The following is a 7,737-nucleotide window of genomic DNA, read 5'->3' on the forward strand; positions in this document are numbered from 1 at the left end:
ACTCTCTGAGGAGGGAATTGAGGCAGGTTAATTTAGGAAACAGGGGAGACAGCTGGTCAAAATAAAGTCCACCAAAGACCCTGGTCACAAGGTCCAGTTTGAAAGTCCTGGACTACTTATTATCTGTTAATGGAAATGTTTCTTCCCCCTCATGTTCCCCGTAAACATTTTTCTTTTTGCCCCTATGCCCTTGCCTACAGTGAGCTTCAGCAGTAACACATGCCCACAATCAAACCAATGTTTGATCTTCCTTGGTAAGTCGAGGATGCTCCTGGCCTTCCTTGGATCATAACTACAGCAAATTGACAGCATGAAACACATTGCTGGCATGACAGAATACAACCCACTGACAAGTTTGGAACATGACTTTCTCATTTAAGACTGAAATATAGCTGCCCTCTTTCAATGAGACTCGATTATATGTTTTCCCTTTTAAGGGAACTGGTGAATAAATCCAGGCCTTTATTAGGATATGCTTATATAATAATTTAGGGTGGTTAAGAACTGAGTCTATCACCCTAGGTTGCATTGTCCAAGGGCAATGGAATAACACACAGAATCCGTGATGTGTAGTTACCTGTGGAATTTTGTCCTATTGTCAATGTAGGCAGCTTTGTGCAACTGTGGGAGTCCAGGCTCCCTCCTCAAGTCCTCAGCACGCAGCCACCTGTGTGACCTAAGCATAAGTTAAAGGTCAACAATCCTCCCCAGAGGGTAAAGGATGTATAATGTTATCATAAAATAAGATCTTCACAAAGCAGTAAATGTCTTCCTATGAGCATAGCAAAAACATCCATACATGTCATCTATATGCTTCACATGACCCTAGCAGGAACTCTGTTCTGAAACCCTTTATATATCATCCTTAATTTTCTCATCACTTTGTGGAGCCCTATTTTCATTCATTCCTTGACTGGCCACCAATGAGCTCTCCTGTTCATAAGTCCCAATAAAACTTATGTCTGATTCTCTTCTCAGTGCATTCTTTGTTCTTGCAGCCACACCAACTCATGCCCTTCAAGAGTTGGGTTATAATAGGCATATTGGCCTCTTTTCTTTTATTAGACATTGCCTATTTACTCTAGTGATTCTTGCCCCTCTATTTGAGATTGCAACAGGACTCCAAAGGGTAGGCATATGGATTTTGTTGGCCATTATGTGGGTCTCTAGCTACTGAGATAATACATATGACCACATAAACACAGTCATATTCCACAGAGGTATGCCCCAGTGCTAGCTTCAGCAGCAACTATACTACTATTGGAATGATACAGAGATTAGCATGGCCTCTGTGAAAGGATGATGCAAAATAATGAAGGATTCCATAGAGGTATGCCTAGATGTACCCTTCTCCACCCATCTCCTCACCAACACCCTGCACTGGTGCCCTCCCTTCCATAATTGCTGAAAGGACACTTCCACAATTGTGTTTTTAACCACTCCTCAAACTCCTAAGTTCATCTGATCCTTCCTCCAGCCCTCCCACCTGCTCAATCAGTAACCCAACCCAACCCCCAGCCCCACTGAAACTCACACACCAGCATCATCAACCCATTCATATCCCTACCACCATTACCCTATCCAATGCCAAATCACTCCATTCACAACTTCATAGGTTCTACCCAGATTGAGCATCACCTCACCATTCTCTACTGTCTATCTCCTGCTAACTCATATTTCATATTACCTTTGTGATTCTAGTCAATATCCTTTGTTTATATCACTGAAATCATATGATATATGTCCTTTATTGATTGACTTATTTCACTAAACATAATGTCTCGAAGATTCTGATGGATGTAGGATGACTGAACACCTGAATATAACTTGTTTCTCTCCCTGTTACCATGGTACAAAGGAAAGAATTGTATGCAATTTAGAAGGTAATGAGATGTAAAACTCAGTGTCAAATTCTGCTTTCACTGGTCAAGACCTTCTGTTGAAACAATGAAGCATGAAAACCATTGAAGTATCAACCATTTGGCCAGACCTGCACAGAAGTCCCTTGCTGTCCTCACTTCAACTTGCTTAATTAACATAGTAAAACTCCCACCCAGGGGTCGAGTTATCTGCCCCATTTTTGATCATGCAATGTGTGTGCAAGTGTGATTTCCTGGACATATTAATCATACAATTGTATAACCAGTTATGTGTATGTGTGTTCATCCATATGCATAAAATCGAATGCATAATCAGAGCCAATGCTAAGTATTAACTTGAGTATTTAAGCAAGAGTGAAACAGCAGCACAGGGAATCAGGTCTGAGTTGTTGGTGAGCTTGCTGGCAAACAACATGTAGCCAGAATGGCCGCTAAGCATACACAATGGCTATCACAAAAGGCACCTCCCTTCTTCCTAGCCAGCTTCCTGGCAGATAAGCCTGCTGCGCCAACTTCAAAACTACCTCATCCCATCAAGTAGCTGCTTCATGTTATCCCAATCCCCTTAGCCTATCTATAATTGACGCGTCACCTCAAGCCCCCACCCCTGCCTATATAAGCTGTACCACTTCCCCAATAAACCAGACCTGTGCCACGAGCCTGCGTCTCGGGGTGGTTACTGTGTGTTTAACCTGGCTGTGTGATACCAGGGCCCTGCCGTCACTCACAACCCATTCGAGAAGTTCGCCTCACCTAGGTGAAACCCGTCTAGCTAACGGCCCCAGGGGAACAGCGACATCTGGCGCCTGAACAGGGACCCTGAACACCCTCACCTCGTTCGGACAGCAACCAGCGGGATCCGAAGTGATCCTCTTCCTATAGGTAAGTGAAGCTCAGAATGGGGAATTTAGCCTCTTCTGAGAAAGCACCTCAGGCGAGAGTACTGCATGCTCTCTTAGCAAGATGCCGTGTTAAAATTACGGAAAAGGAGCTTGCACAGTACTGGGACATTATCGTTCGCTATACTCCGTGGCTTTCCACCGCCCTCCTATGGGACCCCGCCACATGGTCCAAATTAATTTCAAGAGTTCAGTCAGCCGAGACTCGTGAACAAAAGGTATTTCCCGTAGGTCTCATGCCCGCGCTCCAAGCTATTCACGCTTGTCTTTCTAACCCTACAGCCATTTCCCCCCCTTCCTGATTATTCTCCACAAGACTCCCCTCCCCAACATACCCCTAAGCCTGCACGACCTCCCCCTCCTGTGCCCCAGTCCCTATATCCCGTTCTCCCAGCACCTCCCCCCTCCCCTACCTCTAATCCTTCCCTTGCCGCTTCCTCCTCGCTGCCCAGCCCTGGCGCCACAGAAATTCCAGGACCGGAGCGCAGAAGAGCAGGCGCCGCCGTCCCCTCCCCCTGCCTCCGGCCGCCACTTCCTTTGTTGTTGTGCCGCCCCCTGCCCCCCATCCTCCTCCGCTACTGCCCCCATAGAGCCCTTTGCCCCTCCCTTCCAACCCCCCTCTCTGCTTACCCCACAAAATACCACTCCCCCTCCCTTCTCTTCTGGAAACCCCTTCCTCCCCCCTCTGGTTCTGTCTAATCTTAGTACTTCCCCTTACTGCCTTCCACCCTGTCCCCCCCACCCTTCTTCCTGTACAATACTCTACTAACGACAATATTCCTGCATATTGGCAGCCTTGGGACTATAAAACTGTTTTTAACCTTCGTAAAGCTGTTCAAGAAGATGGTCTCAATAGCCCCTATGCTCAAATGCTCCTTGAAAATATTTCACTAGCCCACAATACTGCTAGCGACTGGAAAATTCTCGCTTGCACTATACTTACCCCTACTGATTATGTCACATGGTTAGCCCTTTATGATGCTGGGGATCGCCAGCAAGGCTCCCAAAACCTCTCTAACAACCTCCCTCATATTCCGCCTGACGCGCTCAAAGGTGAAGGACAGTTTACTCTCCCCCAGATTCAGGCAGGCCTTCCTGCTCCTTACTCAGATCAATGTGCCGCTCTCGCTAAGGCCGCCTTCCATAAAATCAACCCAAATGGCAAGCCCGTGCAACTTGCTAAGCTTATTCAGGAACCCAATGAGTCCTTTTCTGCCTTTTACAGTCGTGTTAAAGAGGCTGTTTATGGTAAACTTTCTCACTCAACTGCAGCTGAAGCTTTACTTGAAGAACTATTGTGGGAAGGCGCGAATACCGCCTGTAAACAGGCTATCACTCCTATCCATAATAAAACACCTACCGATTGGGTTCTTGCTTGTAGAGACATTGGCAGTATCGCTCAGGCCTTGAGGCTTCACCCTCCCCCACCGTTTTATCTGCTGCTGTCGCACAACATCTGCAGCAGCTGCAAAGGCTCTGTTTTAAATGCAGACAACCAGGGCATTTTGCTCGAGAGTGCCCACAAAATCAAGCCCCCCTTCCTCCCCCTTATGCCAATCGGGCTCCCTCTCCTCCCCCTCTCACCTCCCCAGACCTCCTCCTGCCATTTGCCCCAGGTGCCTTAAAGGCCTGCACTGGAAGAAAGATTGCCACTCCAAAACTGATATCATGGGTAATCCTCTCCCACCTTTAAGCTTTCTGCAGGGTGCCTCTCAGCCCCGCCAGTAAGAGAGGACTTCCCCTATGTTAGCGCCACAGCTTCTTCAACTACCCGCCCTCAGCTTGCCACCCCTTCGAATCTCCAACTGCTAGAAGACCAGATAGCCGCAGTTGAAAAACATCTCATTAACAAATCTGACCCCCCACAACCCCCTCTCCCCTTTGATGCCACCAAACATTGGCTTGACCAGCTCAACCAACGATTAGACGATCTTGAGCAAGCAGTGCTATATGGTGATAATTCTGAAACCACTTCTACCACTGCTGAGCCCCCTTCGCCTGCCTCTCCTGAGTCAAAGTCTCCTCAAGCCTGCACCATAACCACCCCTCATCCCTCTGTGCACTGGGCCATACCCATTACTGCGCATAAAGCCTTCCTTACACTTACAGTCCAAGGACATCCTATAAAAGGGCAAGTTGATACCGGCGCCGATATTTCTGTTCTGCGCCCGCAGGATGTCCAGCCTTCCTGGACCTTGCAGTCTGGCCCCCTAGTACAGGGCGTTGCTGGGCTTCAGCAATCCCAGCACGTCAGCACTCCCCTCTCGTGGACTGACCCTGATGGTAAAAGCGGTACTTTCTGCCCCTTAGTCATCCCTAACTTGGCTCACTCCCTCTGGGGATGTGACATCCTCCCCCCGTCAGTGGGGCAATCCTCACTACCCAAATGCCCCCCCAATTCTAAAGGCCACTGATCTGCCCCCTACCTTTCATATTCCCTATCCTGCTCCTGCTAAGCTTAATTGGAGCACCATAAACCCAATTTGGATGGATCAGTGGCCGTTGCCTCGCCAGAAACTCCTCCCCTGCTCCGGCTAGTTAAAGAACAAATACTTGCAGGTCATCTTGAACCTTCTGTAAGCCCACATAACTCCCCTGTATTTGTAATTCAAAAGAAAACTTCCAATACCTGGCGGCTCCTTCAAGACTTCCGCCAAGTTAATGCTCATCTCCAAAAAATTGGTTCCCCTCAGCCTGGCCTTCTACACCCTTCTGCCATTACTCATGGCTTTCATATAATCACAGTCGATATCAAAGACTGTTTCTTTTCCATTCTGCTCCATGAGGCAGACCACCCCTTTTTTGCCTTTTCACTGCCCATTCCTAACAATGCATACCTGCAGTTATGGTATCAGTGGAAAGTCCTTCCTCAAGGAATGAAAAATAGCCCAGCTATTTGTCAAATGTTTGTGAGTCAAGCAACCTCTCCACTCCTTCCATACTGCCAAATAATTCACTATATGGATGATGTCCTTCTAGCACATCCAGACCTTAACATGCTCCAAGCCTGTCTCCACTCCCTGTTAAATAATTTCAACCAACTAGGCCTCAAAATCACACCTGAAAAAAATACAAACTGTGCCCCCATTTACCTTTTTGGGGTACACCATCACCAGTCATTTACGACCTGCCACCCCTAAGTTACAATTACCTTCCTCCTGCTCTCTCTCTCAATTACAGCAGCTTTGTGGGGATATCAATCGGCTGCACCCCCATCTAAGTGTGACTACACAAGAACTTAAACCCTTATTCTCCCTCGTCGAAGGAGACGCCACCATTCTAGCCAGTGAACAGTCACCCCAGAAGCCCGCCAAGCCCTACAACTCATTAATGCTAAACTGGCTAATATTAGCGTGACTAGATTTCAGCCCTCCCCTCCGCTCTTAGCCATTGTGCTCAATACTCCAGGTACACCCACGGGTGTCCTTTATCAACAGGTGCCCTTGTTCTGGGTACACCTTGCCATAAGTCAATTAGAATGAATCACTTCTCATGTAGAAAGCCTTTGCATAATAGGACAAAAACTTAGAAAAACAGCCATTCTCCTCTATGTAATAGAACCAGATACAATAATCCTCCCCATTACTACTGAACAATTACAAACCCTGGCTCAAACAAGTCTCAACATGCAAATTCTCCTAGCTAACTTTACTGGGCAAATCAGCCACCATAATCCAAAAGACAAACTCCTTACTGCCATAACTCTCCTCCCCTTTGTCCTCTCCTCTCATGGGTTCCCATTCACCTCTCCATTACCTCACGCCCCTACCATATTTACAGATGCTAATAAAACTCACTTTTCTATTGTAACAAAAAATCCCCCCTCTCCTAATTCTATCCAAGTGTTTCCACATGCTGCATCAGTGCAAGCCAGGGAGCTCTTAGCTCTCCTGCAAGCCTTTATACAAAATCAGTCCACCCCTATCAACATCTTTTCTGACAGTGCCTATGCCGCCAATGCCATTCGAATACTGCCCTATGCAACCCTAAAGATTAAGCCCAGTTTGTTAATTGATAGCACCCTTTTAGTGCTACAACCCCTCCTCAAAAATTGTACAGTTCCTTGGTATATCCAGCATATCCATTTACATACTGGATTACCTGGAGCACTAGTGAAGGAAACAACCTTGCTGACTCCTCTCTCACTGTTTCCATACTCTCTACCTCCTTAGATTAAGCCAGGCTCCTACATGCAAAATTCCACATGTCAGCTAACTCCCTCCATCACCTTTTTCCCGACATCACTCAAGCCCAGTGTAAGCACCTCACACATGAGTGCAAACACTGTGCACCTTTCCTTCCTATAGGCCCCTTACAGCCCCAAGGAGTTAATCCACAGGGCCTCCATCCAAATGCACTGTGGCAAATGGACATCACACATGTCCCCTCATTTGGCCACTATAAATTTGTACACGTGCTAGTAGACACATTCTCCAAAGTTTTCTTCACCACTGCTTTATCTGGAGAAAAAGCAAAAAATGTTATAACAGCCTGCCTTCAAGCCTTTAATCAAATGGGTATCCCTTGGACTATAAAAACAGATAATGGACCCTGCTTTCAGTCCAAAACTTTTAAACAATTTTGCCATGACTGGAATATTCAACACAAAACAGGAATCCCTTATAACCCTCAAGGACAGGCCCTAGTTGAGAGATCTAATGCGCTCCTCAAAAATACAATGAAGAAACTTTCAGGGGAGTTCCCTACAGCAACCCCCCAAGATTTGCTCAACAGAGCCCTAGTCACTATCAACTTCCTTACCTTTGACAAAAATCATACTACTCCAGCAATCCGGCATTGGGGAGGCCTAAGACTAGCCCCCACGCCGGTCCCCCTTGTTATGTGGAAAGACCCCCTCACTAACATATGGAAAGGCCCCCACCCTCTACTAACACAAGGAGGAGGATTTGCTTGTATCTTTCCAGAAAACACCGACCAGCCTTTGTGGATCCCAAGCT

The 7,737-nt window shown here is 46.9% G+C and overlaps 1 pseudogene; it reads left to right on the forward strand.

The window, feature by feature from the left end:
• The first annotated feature begins 1,234 nt into the window (after positions 1–1,234).
• LOC139438622 (U6 spliceosomal RNA) lies at positions 1,235–1,334 on the forward strand (annotated as a pseudogene).
• The last annotated feature ends 6,403 nt before the right edge of the window (positions 1,335–7,737 follow it).

This window comes from Dasypus novemcinctus, assembly GCF_030445035.2.
Source record: "Dasypus novemcinctus isolate mDasNov1 chromosome Y unlocalized genomic scaffold, mDasNov1.1.hap2 SUPER_Y_unloc_5, whole genome shotgun sequence".
Taxonomy (NCBI): domain Eukaryota; kingdom Metazoa; phylum Chordata; class Mammalia; order Cingulata; family Dasypodidae; genus Dasypus; species Dasypus novemcinctus.